The sequence below is a fragment of the Chiloscyllium plagiosum genome, unplaced genomic scaffold, assembly GCF_037043375.1.
Source record: "Chiloscyllium plagiosum isolate Xiang-an unplaced genomic scaffold, Cpla_swu_hap1 HiC_scaffold_15, whole genome shotgun sequence".
Taxonomy (NCBI): Eukaryota; Metazoa; Chordata; class Chondrichthyes; order Orectolobiformes; family Hemiscylliidae; genus Chiloscyllium; species Chiloscyllium plagiosum.
Genome location: NW_028270153.1, coordinates 30,875,080 through 30,890,436, shown reverse-complemented (window position 1 = coordinate 30,890,436; position 15,357 = coordinate 30,875,080). Strand labels below are relative to the sequence as shown.

The 15,357-nt window shown below is 40.3% G+C and overlaps 1 protein-coding gene across 2 annotated transcripts in view; it reads left to right on the top strand.

Moving 5' to 3' along the window:
* Positions 1–5,950: 5,950 nt before the first annotated feature.
* LOC122560162 (tyrosine-protein kinase HCK-like) overlaps positions 5,951–15,357 on the top strand; it is a 90,941-nt gene continuing 81,534 nt past the window's right edge. For both annotated transcript variants that reach the window (XM_043710498.2, XM_043710496.2), the window contains exon 1: positions 5,951–6,141. The gene's annotated coding sequence lies outside the window, so the exon portion shown is untranslated. The remainder of the gene's footprint in view (positions 6,142–15,357) is intronic.

The following is a 15,357-nucleotide window of genomic DNA, read 5'->3' as shown; positions in this document are numbered from 1 at the left end:
TGAGCTGAACCATCAATTCATGTTTCTAAGGCTGCAATTAGAGTTGATATTATATCCACACAAGCCCTTGGTTGGGCAGAGGAGGCCTAACCCCATCTATGAAAACTGTCAGCTCAATGGAAGTCACTTTACTTCAGCAAGATGAGGGCCGTTGGGTCCATGTCCAAATGATAGAGCTGGGGGCAGCAAAAGCAATACCTGCAATTTCACTGACCAGTTTTTCCTTCTGTGCCAAGGATTCAAAAGGTTTGGGCCCTAATAATTTTTTATTATCCATGTCTCAATGGGTGTCTCTTGGTTGAACCACAGTTGTGATCTCCAAGCCACCTTGGCAGTGTACACCTCTAAGCGTAGGCTGCTGAGGCCCCAGAGCTTTGAACCCTCAAGGGAAGGAGAACCAAGAGCCTACTCACCTTCCTTGATAGAATAGTAATTAAGAAAGCTGCCAGCTAGGAGGCAGAGGGTGCAGAATTACAGGGAAAAGTAGGATAATGGCACGCAGTCATATTGCTCATTCAGAGAGCCAAGTGCAGACATGATGAGCTGAAGGGCCTCCTTCTTCTAAACTGTAGAAATTTGGGGTGTTCCCATTTGGTCCTGAAGTCAGGGTGCAAAAGTCCAGGATAATATCCAGCATATCATCTCCTCAGGATGCTAAAACATGTTTGAATAGTACTATGTATAAAAGGAACATCAATCATTTGACACCCACAAAATATTATGCATGTCATCAAGTTCTATCTAGTGTACCTCAGTTTCTGGGGCTCTGCATAAGCTCACAAAAACAATGAAGATCAATGAAGAGAGGAAAGCATAATATATTGAAAAATGCACGGTCAACTAGCAAAACTGTTAATCAATTTGATTCTCTCCTTTCTCAATAAGAAGGAATTGTAGTCTTTTAAACTAGTGAAATAGCAATGTCGAGGGAATAGGATAAGCATTTTCAGGGACCAAAGTGACAGACAGATCAAATGCCCTCATATGTTATAAAATTAAATGATTCTATATAAGAAACAATATGAGCACAAGTATTTTCTTTGTACACAATTATTATTGAAGTTTTTAAAAATGTTTTAATATCCCAATTAGTCTTGACCTGACAAGTATGTATCCATCAAAACAGCACAAAAATAGTTTTTTCTGATCTTCTACACTTAGCTGTACATGGGAGCTTGCTATGTACAAAGTGACTGTCACATTTCCTAGATGTGTGACTACATTTTGAAAGCATTAGATTGGGTGTAAAGCAGTTTATAAGAACCTTAAGGTTGTGAAAAGTGTTTTATAAAAGAAATTATTTCTTATCTAGTTAACATTTTGAGTGGTTCAAGTTTGGAGAGGACAGACAGGAAAATGGAGTACAGACATCAACCATATCTTAATGAATAGCAGAATAGGCTTGAGGAACCAAATGGCCTACTCCTGCTACTAAGATTTATGTTCCTAAGTGTTTCCTTTTCTTTACAATGGCCTGGACTGTTATGCTATCAAGTAATTACCAAGCTTGAAGTACATCTGTAAAACATTAGTTTTTATGGAGAACTGTTCGACCCATGCTAGTTACAGCCAGTGCTTGCTCCAAGGTACACATGTGTGTGGCCATGCAATAAACCCGAGGTTACTGCAAAGACTACTACAAGTTATTTACTTTATACCTTCTGCACCCAAGAAACTTTAACGATACTGCAAACCTAAATGAGATGGAACAACAGGAAAATAATGAGGGTGTGAATATTTTCAATCCTAATTGAACATGTTCATTTTCTGTCACTTTCCTTTGTTTCTGATCCCTCTTCTCATTACCACCATTTATTTCTTGTCACCTGTTGTCTCATTTCTCATAAGCTTTCCAAAATTCTCTATTGCTTCTCATTTTGGTTTTAGGTGACCTGTGAGCGAACTCTAGAATTCTTCTATTAAATAGACTCTCTCCTCCTTTAAGATTCTCCTAACACCCAACCTCTTTGACTCAACATTTAGTTACACCTCCCAATTTTTGTCTAGTTAAGCTGCTTATCAGAAGTATCTTTGGACATTTTTCTACATTAACAGCATTGTATTCAGGCAATTTGTTGTTGGTTTACTTTTTCTTATTGGAGTAGCTGTTGTGGTATTTTGTAACTGGTTATGTATGTTAGTTAGGACTCTGCCAGGGAGATAGAAGTCAAAATCCCCATTCGTCATCACATAAGTGTTCATCACAGTGAATCATTGTGTTCTGTAAGTATATTCCAATTTTCAGTATCTATGTCTGTGTGTCAAAATAAAGCATTTTGTTCATGATGTATCATGGTACTGGATTTCTTTCTTCTTAATGTATATTTATGAGATTAAAACCAAGAGTAGTAAGAATCAGTCTAGCTTGTAGATGCAGAATGTATGTTTGGCCTGTTTGATGTGGGAAAGTGCAAGAAGCAGCCCATTCAATTTGAGCACTCGCAACATTTAATGATAAACAGTCTTTGACTTTCAGAGACTGATATTTCATCAATAGCTTTAATGAATTTCATCAATAAATTTCATCAACAGTGGGGCATGCTGGAAACTGTGTTGTTGGAAAACCGCAGCAGGTCAGGTAGCATCCAAGGAGCAGGAGAATCGATGTTTCGGGCTTAAGCCCTTCTTCAGGAATTGCGCTTTTCCAGCAACACATTTTTCAGCTCTGATCTCCAGCATCTGCGGTCCTCACTTTCTCCTTGCATGCTGGAAATCAAGGCCTGCTCTTCCAAGTTGACACAAAAGTCAAAGATTTTAAAAAGTATGCAAACTTCCAAAATGTACCTGACTTACAGTCCCAGATTAATAGAAAGCACGGACCAGGTTTCAGTACTTAACTAGAATGACTATTTATTACAAGTAAATAGATTCTAGCTTAAGATAAACAGTTATAAACATTGCCATAAAACATTGAGAATTAGAACTGCAATTCCCTTAAAATCACACAGACAAACAAATAGAAAAAAATAAATTGTGGACATAGGTCATACACCAAAAACGACAGTTCAGTAATCTTTGTTCCCAGGTTCTTTCAGTGAGGTGACTTTTACGACTTTTCTCATGGTCAGCTTGTTACTTCAATTATCTTTCTCTGGGTTCTTCCACTAGTTGATGAGAGACACAAGGTAGCTTGTGCACTTCTAAAAAAAAAATCTGATTTATCAGTTAAAAGTCACAGTACATAATAACTATTCCAGGAAAAACAAAATGGTTTTCTTCAAGTTTATAGTGCATTTTGACCAAACAGAACAGCAAAATTGCTCCTGAGCCTGGGGAAGAACTGAACACTTTCTATTTGCTGTCTAGAACTTGTTACTAGTTTCAGGCTGTTCAGTTACCTAGGAAACAATTACACAGCTGTTGGCAGTCAAAAGATTCTCTGTCATTGATAGCTGGTCACTAGTCCACAGACCAATCAGCTTCTGCCAGGAAAAGCTGCATCTGAGCAACCCCTCAGGTCTAAATCACCTGCAACTCAAATTGCAATTACAGTTCATCATGCTTCACCCCACATATGAAAAAAGGAAGTTGAATGGTACTTACAGATATTTCTGTAAATGTTGCAAATATATCTGCAAAGTGAAGGTTTAGCAGACTACAAAGCTTTAGTCATTTAAATTTTAGGTTCAGATATGTGGATATAATTCTTGTTTATTAACCTGTTGCTTGGTCAAGAGTGCAAAATTCTTTGCAAACACTTAAATGTTTTATTCCCTTGATAAATCGAGGTAATAGTCAGGATATTCTGTTAAACAGTCTGAGATTGAATCCTTTTTCTCACCCCTGCAATTGTAGGTGTTGCAACATGGTTGTTAGCTGTACTATTCACTGACAGTATTAAGAATAAAACTGGGAGATTCGCTGATGTGAAGGCTTAAACAAACTTGTTAGAGGGATGCGAATCTGAAGGGGTAGCTCAAATCAAAATGAAATAATGCTGGTAACAGAAAATAAAAAAAGTGGCAAGTGAAAACTTACTCTTATATCGACTAGTCATGGCCTTGTGAGTAATACAGGGATTCCTGCAAGAGGTCCTGTTTGTTAATTATCTTCCAAATTCTCTAAAATCTGCTTTAGAACCTCATTATTCTTCCTACCAATGATATTGCTATCAATGAGAACCACAGCCTCTGGATGTTCACCCTATCTAAAAGCATGCCATTTAACTGCTCTGTGACATGTTTTGCCCTAGCACCAGGGAAATACACCATTCTGGGGTCATGTTTAATGCCACAAAAATGCTTGTCTGATCCCCTGACTATGGAATTCTCTATCACTGTTGTTCCTCCACTCTTTGTCCTCCTCTACAATATTGGTGGTGCTACAGGGTTGGTGATGATTCAACATGGCAGATTCACTGCCGATGATTAGCCACTGCCAGTTCTCCACCAGCGTTTCTCCACTGGGGTCATTTGACCTCTGGAGACTATTCGCCACCGGAAACATATATATGTACTGATTGTTTTCCCTCCCGCCTGTTCTTTCATACTTCTCAGTCCCCTTTATTTATACAACGACATACTACATTTGCGGTGGCGAATCATCTTCAGTGGCCAATGGGCGGTGGCTAAGCGTCCTTGGTGGTCAAAGGGCAGTGGCTAATCGGCGGCAGTGAATTTGCTGTGGCAAATGGGCCCATCCCGAGTGCTACAAATATGGCTCTGGCTGCACTTGCCCTGAAGAACAATCACTCTCACCAGTTTCAAAAGTGGAAAATTGATTTTCAATCAGGATTAACTCAGGAGACTTCTGGAGAGTCTGACTGAATACAGGGGTCAGTTAGTGAGGTTGGTTGGACAGTTGGTTTGTAATGCAGGGTATGCCAACAGCATGAGTTCAATTTCTGTACAGGCTGGGGTCACCATGAAGGTCCCAACTTCTTGACCTTGCCCCTCACCTGACTCTCAGGTTAAACCACCACATCATCACTCTCTCAAATTACAGAGTTGCCCTATGGTTCTCTGGGACATTGGCGATTTTACCTGGTTCTCATAGATTGCTTTGCAGTCATCCATTTCCTCTCTGCCTTAATCTGCATAGACTGCAGTGTGATTACTTCTTTAAACAGGTTATCCATGTTGTTCTCTGTCTCAAGCACTCACACCAGTGATTCAAGCTGATGTTCAAGTTCTAAACCCCAGAGCTCAAGTTTTTGTAGTCAGTGTGATGCTTTTTGCAGATGTAGAATGCATATGTCCATGAACTCCCATATACCGCACGATTTACCCTCCACTTGGCTGGCTGACCTGCCATATCATAACTTTAAAAACAATTTCTTCCAATTAGAGGTAGAATAACACCAATTACTTCTGGATCCGCTTCTTCCTGCACCAAAGTAAGAGCCAATTACTGGAGGTTTTAAATGCCATCTGGAGATGGTGTCCTATCGACTAGTTTCGCGGTGTGTTTACAGCCGTCGGATGTGGGCAGATAGCCACCAAACACGAACGTGTAGCGTCATAAATTGTCTAACACCTTAAGGTACTGCAGCAGACCCATATAACATTGTAGATAATTCCAACAACGCGAGGTGTAACTGGAAAATTTTTCCCCATTTACGTAAATGAGGTGAAGAAGTCTCAGAATCATTCTCACGAGAGGAGTCTTCTTAAAGATCATTGACCCACCAAATTACAATAGGAAAAAAAATGATTAATTGAGCGTGAAACATGTACCCAGGGCGTAAAACGACCGTAAGAGTTTATTCAAAGTATACCTACTGATCGTTTTAATCGCTCTGAGTGGATTTTCGTAACTTGCCTTAATGGGATATATTTCTGTTCCTAATCATAGGGTTGGCAGTGGAGATTTAAACTGAAACTCTGCAACTTGACTGTGTCCGAAACACCGCCTCCTGAATGAGTATTGCTTCCCTCAGCACCAATTAGCAACTTTAGGGGTGGGGTCACTAGTCAAGCCGAGTAAACTGCTTCACAAGCTCAACCACATACCAGGAAATAGGTCACGAAATGTAAGAAGTGACCAGGCAACTATTGGAAATCTCCAGCTGAGAGTAACTATGGGATTTTACACTGCTGTCTGGTGATCAAGGCAAAAAAAAGCATCCAACCATTTTATTTTCTCTGGAAGATTTTTTTGCTGAGAGTTGATAAAGTGATTCCCAAGAATAAAATAATTAAGGTACGTGTTTGGTTTTAATTGAAACTTTTGCTGAAGCTGTGTGGAATTGTTGTGTAAGCTTATTAAGAGAAAGGTGGTCAGTTAAGCACAGGCAGCGTTGCTGAGTGGTCTGAAGGTGCGAATGTAAGTTTTTTTTTAATTTTGTAATATTCCGATTTGATGTTTGGAACTCCCGGTAAGTGACCCGATGTATCAGTCTGTGGGGTACTACCGCACCGAGGGCTATGTCCTCTTTCTATCGGATGGCCCGCCGACCATTTCTTAAGTTTAAAGAGGAAAAAATATTTGTGTCGATGGTGCGCTATTTGGGGCGGGGTGGTGGGTGAAGCGAGAGAACGGCGAGAATTGAGGAACTGGCGAGTTTTAAAGGGCGTTATCTTGCCTGACTTAACACTGTCATAAAGAAAGAGTGGATCACTTCCCTGAAGTGAAATAACACACACACGGGGCTTTGTGTCCGGGTTGGGATATTCTACGGTATTTCTGGAGATCTCTAGGATTCTACCCCTCTCCCGAATTGCGAGACCTCTGACCTACATTTGTCTAATTTGCGCCAATTGTAGGTATTCTCTTTTAATGCAGTGAGATGACTGTGAGGTCCTTAGTGGACTGTGGCCAATGACAATAAGTGTCCTGTCTGATGTGATGCTTGCTGTTATCCGGTCCTCTCCTACTTCCGTACTGTTCACCACTGGATTTGCTAATAAGTCATACTCTTAATAAGAGCAAATACTGAAAATCTGAAAGAGTAACTCTGGTCTGTGGACAGAGAAATAAAGTTAACGTTTCGATTTGCTGTTAAATTGTCGTGTACGAAGAAATGAAGGACATGGGTGCAAACATAGAAAACAACTAGTCTAACATCATTAAAGTAATTCGTGAGATAACTTTGGTGCTATCCCCATTCACATCTGTATAGCCTGAAGGAGAGAGAATGATGAATAATTTCAAGAGTCGTTTTGGAACTGGTTGGATGAAGGTGGAAAAGTGTTTTGGGTTTAACTCCAATTTCCACAAATGCATTCAATGGTTTTTTTAAAATAAAGAACTGGGAGCTGGAATAGCAGCTAGAGTTCTCTATACCTCTGAGTAAACTGGAATGTTCATAAAATGTTGTTTAAAAGAATTCCACTTCAAATCTGCAACAAAAAGATAGGTAAGTGACATGTTAAGTTTAAGGTAGAGTTTGGCTGGGAACGGTGTACCCCAGTTAGGCAAGGACAGGATGGCCATCCCATTATTGTGACAAATGAAACCCTCCATTGTTCAAGTAGTACCTCTTTAAGGGCTTCATGTTGCCATTATTGGTGTCAACATGGGAAGGCAGAGGTTGTGCCAGGTTGCTTCTGGGAAAAGGGAGGCTGGGGTCACATGTTCACAGGTGCTTAGTGCCTGATCAAGGACCTGATGTTGGGTGAAGGGGGGGAGCAGTCCCTGCTGAGGGCCATCTTTTGACCTCCCTTGACACCCACTCTGTGGTTCCCTTCCTACCATCATTCAGCTGTGGCCTGTGGGATCCAGTGCTACTATTAGGCCGCAGGTGGATGTTGTGCTATCAGCGATTTCCACGGTCAGAATGGGACTGGCAGCTTCTGGTGACCAGCAGCTCTGAGTGTTTGGAAGCTCCCGCATGAGAGTTATTGGACCCAATGAAAACCCCATTGCTATTAAGGAGATAGCTGTTGTCTTCGCAAGTTTTTGGTCCATTTATGTTGAGATACTGGAACTTGCTGCTGTTGAAAAATAGAGAATATGAGGGCCCAAAGATCCCCTTGGCTGCAGGTTCTAGTTTTGAAAGCTATGTTCTACAATATTAAACAGGTCATCTTGATCTAACCCATCTGAAGAAAACTGGTAGGATGGGGTTCATTGTAGACATTCACTGTTTCCCCCATAACTTCAATGATAATTGGACAGAATGACAAATCAAATGGCATCCTGTCATTCCTGTCAGTTTCCCAGTGAGTGACTTGGCCTAAAATTATCTTTCAGGTGCCTGACGTGCAGTCTGATTTTGCACTTGACACAATCACTGATAGCATCCTGTAGTACTCTTGAGCTTCTGTCTTTTAATGCTTGCTTCTCATTCACGATTCATCTTTTTGCCACTCCTTTCTCTTTATTCTGTTCCTACGCTTTGTTTTAGCTATTACATCACTTCCAATGACCTCTGCACAAGTGTTTGCATTGTCATCGATAGTATACACCAGGATTTCTTTGCACTTTCCTTTTCTTCATTTGTGCACTATCTTTTAGTGACTTCGGTCAGTTTTTACGTTATGCAGTGATGCCCTGCTTTACCCCTCTGTTAACCTTGTTTCCAATGTGTCTCGTTTTCTCATCTCCCAGAGGATCAGATTTCAAATTCAAAGCCAACTTCATCTCAATCTTAGAAAGCTACCTTGTGGACCACTTTGGACTTTTTTTGTCTGCTCCTAACATTTGGGCCTTTCTCCCTCCTGCTTGTTAAAATGTTAAAATAGTCAATCATGCATTAGAATACTGTAGAAATGTGAATTATTGATGCTCTCTATCCAAAAATACATTGTGGGAGTATTCACATTGGCGCTCATCTGAGTCACACAAGGGAACCTTCTTATAGTATATCATCATTGAGAAAATGATGGAATGTCATGTGGAAATTACAGGCGCAAGCCTGTTTTTGTCAGTGAGGAATGGATCTATAATATGCCAATGTTCTGCATAACGTAGCATTCCAGATGAAGGGCTTATGCTTGAAATGTCAACTCTCCTGCTCCTGGATGCTGCCTGACTGGCAGGGTTTTTTATAATCCACAGCACTTGGATGTTTTGAAGATCAATACATCCAGAAAGTGGCATTTTCTTCAAACCTTTTTTGCTAAGTTGGCAGATTGTATAAATAGTCATCTGGTGTAGCCCAGAAAGCGCAACTTCTGAATAAGGAACAGAAGCAGATCTACTTTAACTTCAACCAAGAAGATACTCAGGGGACACATGCAGTAGCCAACAATGCCAGCAGTGGATCAGTTTCCATACTGCCTGTAATCAGTCTTTTATCTCTGAATTTAAAGAAAACTTGAACTTGCCATGTTTATTGAGCTTGAAATTAGGCCAGTCCATGTGAAGATAACTAAAATTGGCAATGTGAAGGGAAAACACCACAGCATGTTCTGGAACTGATGTTTATGACTGTGGAACATTCCTCACTATATTTTAGATGTTAAATCAATAAATTTAATGTAAAATTTAAATTTAACAGTTTTTCAGAAAAATCTCCAAACGCTCAATCTTGGCAATGTCTTAACCCCCACAAGAACCTGGGGGGAATTAGAAACTCCCTATAGAGGCTTGAGCATCTGATCAATACAATATGAGGGAGCATTTTAAATGAAATCGGAAAGACCTATCTTGCTCCCTCAGCTAGATGGTTTAAAAACAAAACACGTCCCATGGTATTACGTGAAGGGTTAGGAAGATCTCTGTCTGGCCTTGGCAATATCTGCCCCTAAACAACCACCATTCTAAAACAGATGATCTGAACATTGCTGTCCTTGTGCTCTACCAGTCTGCAAATTAAACATATTGTTTCCCTGTATTGACTCTTTAGAAGTGATTCATTATCAGTGACCATTGTATAAATTCAGATTTGTTTTTTTTATTTAAACTGTCAGTATCAGTTAGTTTTGTTCCAATTAAATTCTGTACCCTGCTGCTTTATGATGATGTCATTAATATGTTATCTATCTGAGAACTGACCTTGATACACAATACTTGATTTTTGAGAAGTAAAATGTTGATGTTCTTTATGGTGCAATTTGCAAATTGAAGGGAGGTACCATGGGGAACTCATTGCATCTCATTTAGATTTACCTCAAGCTGGGGAATCGGCTTTGTTTTTTTTTAAGATCAGTGGAGAAAGAGAATGCTGTGGATGTGATATTTCGGGACTGGAAATATGTCACAATCAGCAAAAGCCTGGTTCTAAAGTGTATCATTCCTACTCTCTGTGCTATCTTAAGATTCTTGATGCAACCATCTACAGGATCATTGCATGATGGGGGGTACACCATAAAAAACAATGTGGCAGTCCATTTTACTGTGGATCTCAAATGTATTGAAAATTCAAGCTTTTTCACATGTAAACTACATATTTCATAATGTGGCACTATTTGTATGTTGCCATTACTAAAATACCCTGTTTCCACTTCAAACATCATTTTCCCCCATCCAGCTTACCCACTGAAACACTCTCATCCATTACTTTTGTATTTCTGGTCTCAACATTTCCCATGCTGCCTTGACCAACCTCCTACTTTTGTAGCTTGCTCATCCAAACTACTCCTACCAATCAGCACTTGGAGATAAAGCAAAGATGAGTTAAAATCCTCTGCTGTTTGGTTCATCAAGAGCATCTCAGGATCACTCTGGTCTCTTACACACACAATTTGAGCAGTGAGCCTTTGAACTGCAGCTAGATTTATACTTGAAAATTAAGCACTGATGAAGGTAGATATTTGGTGAATCTATTGTTAATCTAGCAAGTAATTAGGTTATTTAAGCTAACTGATTCACTTGTGCAGATATAAAGAGAGTGACATGGGTGTGGTGGGGGGGGGGGCGGGGAGAATGTTCAGGCATGTATAAGCACAGTTTGGATTTTTTATTTAAAGAAGGGGGTGACAGGTGAGCGTTCTAGTGTGTTTGAAACTGTAAAACTGAGTAGTATGGGCTCTCGTGTGATTGTGTCTTTGCCTCCGGGCAGAAGGTCTGAGTTCAAGTTTTATATGTTGCAGAGGCTTGTAATAACATCTCTGAACAGGTTGATTTCAAAAATATATCTCAAAGACCAACTGGAAGCAAACTGTCCTATGGGATTAGTTGAAAACTGCATTAATATGAGAATCTTTGAAAAATAAAACTGAGATTGAGTAGTTAATAAACCCTACCCACCATAAAAGGTGTCTTAATTTTCTGTTTGACCAACTAGCTTGCATCCAGACTGAGATCTATTCTTTCCATAGAAGTTCTTCTCCATCCTTTCCTTTCTCGAATCATAATGTCTACTGATTCTTGAGATTTTGTTTCCACTGTCTTTCCAGGATGATCATTTCACATGTTGATCACCATATATATGGACTGACCGCAGTTCTGAATTTGTCTTATGCTATTTTGTAGCTGCTTTTTCACATGTACTGGTACACATTATTCACTTCTACAGTTTACATGCCCTCAAGATCTCCTCATCCTCTTCCCTTCTAGAATGAAGAGCACAGGCATTCTGCAAAACTCATTTTTTCCGACACTACGTGTCACATCCCTGACAGCTATCTTTCATTTCAGTGCGTCAAGGAGCAAATATGTTCTGCAGTAAAAATCTGCATTAACAATTCACACTAATAGATTTTGTTAATCACTGGCGAACATGCATTGCTGGAACAAATTGTGGATGTTTGCCTCGCTCAATGGTATATTCTGCAAATGCTTAAGTGACCAGGCAAGTTCCTGAAAGAGGCTAATATCTATCCCTTTTGTACACCATCTAATCCTTTCATCATATTAGATTTTGTTCAAGTATTTTTAAGTCTATTTTGGAGTTATCTCTGACAATGTTGTTGTTGTTCTCTATTAATAGTCTCCATTTTCAGTGCAAGATATCAGCCAGGACTCCTGCTACTGAACAGTAATCAGCAATGTTTCAAAGAAAATGGATCTCTTTCACAGCATTTACATAACATTGTAACTGAGCCCAATCAATTAGGCCAAAGGAACTACTGTACTCCCAAATATGCTAAGACCATAAGATGTAGGCAAAAGTAGGATATTCAATCTGTTGAGTCCACTTCTTCATTCAATGATATCATGGCTAGTCTGATGACTCTAACTTGACTCTCCTTTTCCCATGATTTCCTTACCAATTGTAAAAAAAAAAGTCAGTTCATCTCCGCCTTCAATATACTTACAATCCAGCCTTAGTAGGCCTCTCTGGTGAAGAATTTCAGATTCACCAGCCTCTGAAAAGAAAATAAAACTGTTTTTATCTCTTAAGTGGGTGAGTCCTTTGATTCTAGACTCTCCCATAAGAGGAGACCATCTTTATCTATGTCTACCCCGTCAAGCCCTCTGACTTTTACTTTCAATTAGATCTTGTCTCATTTTTCCAACTCCAGTGAGTACAAGACCATACTACTCAACCATTCTTCCATGAGCAGAGTGCTCTATACCTGGGATCAAACTAGTGAACCTTCTTTGAACTGCCCCTGATTCAATATATCTTTCCTTGGATAAGAGGGCCAGAATTACATTCCAATTGCAGTCTAAGTAGTGCATTGTATTGTTTTGTTACTTGGGTAGTTAGCATAGTTGGCTGGATGGCTGGTTTATGATGCAGAGTGAAGCAAACCGTTGCAGGTTTGATTCCATATAGCTGACCTTAGGTCCTGTCTTCTCAACCTAGCCCCTCACCTCCGGTATGGTGACCTGAGGTAAGATTTGCCCCAACTATGTCAACCTTTTTATAGCTTTAGTAAGGTATCCCAATTTTTATTCTCTATTCCCTTTGAAATAAAGGCTTGCATTCCATTTACCTTCTCTATTACCCTCTGAACTTGGATGCTAGCATTTTTGTGATTCATGCACAAGATCCCAATTGTCTCTCTAACTTCCTGCAGTTGCTGTCCATTTAAATAATATTCAGCCCTTCAGTTCTTCTTGCCAAACAGCATATCCTCACACCTTTCCATATTATATTTCTTTTGCCAAGTTTTTGTGCTCTCAATTAGCCTGTCCTCTTCAACCCTTTGACTTCAGAAATCAGACTTTCAGCAGCCTACAGCTGAGGGTGGGAACTTCATCTCAAATGCCAAGGGTAGAGTCATTTAATTAAAGGTGCCTCCATATTGCCTCTGTTGGAAAATATTCAAGTCACTAGACTTTAGGATCAAGTATAATTACTGAAAAACCTTACTAATCCTGCGATTGAACTTAAATCATGAATCCTACTATCATATAGACTAGTTTCTGACAAGTTTGTACAAAACATGGTCAGTAATTGCCACTCTCTACACTTCAGGAGTGATAACATGGTAAGAAAGATATGAGCAATAGTGGCACTACAGCTCGTCATGGCTGTTGAGTTGGCAGAAAACCAATTGCATTTCAGCAAATGTTTGCGCATACAACTCTCCACTTACCAAAATGCTTTCAATCTGCTTTAGAGACATGGGGCTGGTATTTACCAGCTCTCTGGAATCTTTATGGGAGGCCTTTTACAATAGTATTCAGGAGAAGCACAGTATCTTTCTGCTGCCACTGAGCATTAGCAACAGCAGGAACCTGAGCATCACAGCCATGTGCCAAGCAGAAGTAGGTGGGCAGTTACACCAATCAAGGGCACTTTCGCTGGCCTTCTCTATAACCCCTTACCCTGGTAGCAGTGGCTGCACCATGGGTTTGGGTGTGTATTAGAAGGTGTCTTCCTTCCCCCAACTCCTCTCCATCCCCAACAATTAATGAGTTATTGTGTCTGGCCTTGGAAGTAATTGGAAAGAAAACCTTTTTCATTTTGCTTCAGGGGCACCCCAGTATGCAAGTTTCTCTTTCTCAAACCTCAACATTAGAGGCATCTAACAGAGGCTGAGGGCAGCTGTAGAAGGCCAATGGCCCTTCCACCTATCCACAGGACTCTATTTCAGCAGGACAACAAGACATTGTGTCACTTGATACATTCTAGTCAATTACTTTTATTGTACTTATTGTGCTCCCCAATTGGATATGACACAACGCATGTAGTTTATGTATGACAATGTGAAATGTTACAATTCTGCACTACAGATTGAGAAAGAAACTGTTCATTTGCAATGGGAACATAATCTGTTTCACTGCAGTGGAACATTGGGAACAGGAAGGAAATAATGCAACGTTAAAGGACTGGAGTTACAGAATTTAAGTGAGGCAATTGAAGGAGAGTTTCAGCAAGAGGTTAGAAAATGAATTGGCAATAGGTCTTATTGTGGTTCTATTTGCCGAGCTGGGAATTTGTGTTGCAGACGTTTCATCCCCTGTCTAGGTGACATCCTCAGTGCTTGGGAGCCTCCTGTGAAGCGCTTCTGTGATGTTTCCTACGGTATTTATAGTGATTTGAATCTGCCGCTTCCGGTTGTCAGTTCCAGCTGTCTGTTGCAGTGGCCGGTATATTGGGTCCAGGTCGATGTGCTCATTGATTGAATCTGTGAATGAGTGCCATGCCTCTAAGAATTCCCTGGCTGTTCTCTGTTTGGCTTGTCCTATAATAGTAGTGTTGTCCCAGTCAAATTCATGTTGCTTGTCATCTGCGGTGGGTTTGTGTGCTGTTATGAGTCCTAGTGGTCGCAGTATGGTACATCAAGAGCATTTCCGAACTGACAGCCAGACTACTGCGACCACTAGGATTCATAACAGCACACAAACCAACAGCCACTCTCAGACAACAACTCACCAGAACGAAGGACCCGATACCCAGCATGAGCAAAGCCAATGTAGTGTACAAAACCCCATGCAAGGACTGCACAAAACACTATATAGGACAAACAGGAAGACAGCTAACAATCCGCATCCATGAACACCAACTAGCCATGAAATGACATGACCAGCTATCCTTAGTAGCCCCACACGCAGATGACAAGCAACATGAATTTCACTGGGATAACACTACTATTATAGGACAAGCCAAACAGAGAACAGCCAGGGAATTCTTAGAAGCATGGCACTCATCCACAGATTCAATCAATGAGCACATCGGCCTGGACCCAATATACCGGCTACTGCAACAGACAACTGGAACTGACAACCGGAAGCGGCAGATTCAAACCACTAAATGCCGGAGGAAACATCACAGAAGTGCTTCACAGGAGGCTCCCAAGTACTGAGGATGTCACTTAGACAGGGGACGAAACATCTGCAACACAAATTCCCAGCTCGGCGAACAGAACCACAACAACGAGCACCCAAGCTACAAATCTTTTCACAAACTTTGAATAGGTCTTAATTTGAATTTGATATATATGACCAATATTTCAACTGATCCCTGAGGCAATTAATATTTTCTTCAATTTCTACAAAGACAAAAAAAATTAGATTGCAAACATATGAACAGCAATACTAGCTTCTAGAAACTTACCAGGCTCCCTTTAAAACAAATATATCAAAATGTATATTCAGCACACGAGCCTGTAACTTGTTCCAGTGATGCATGCATGA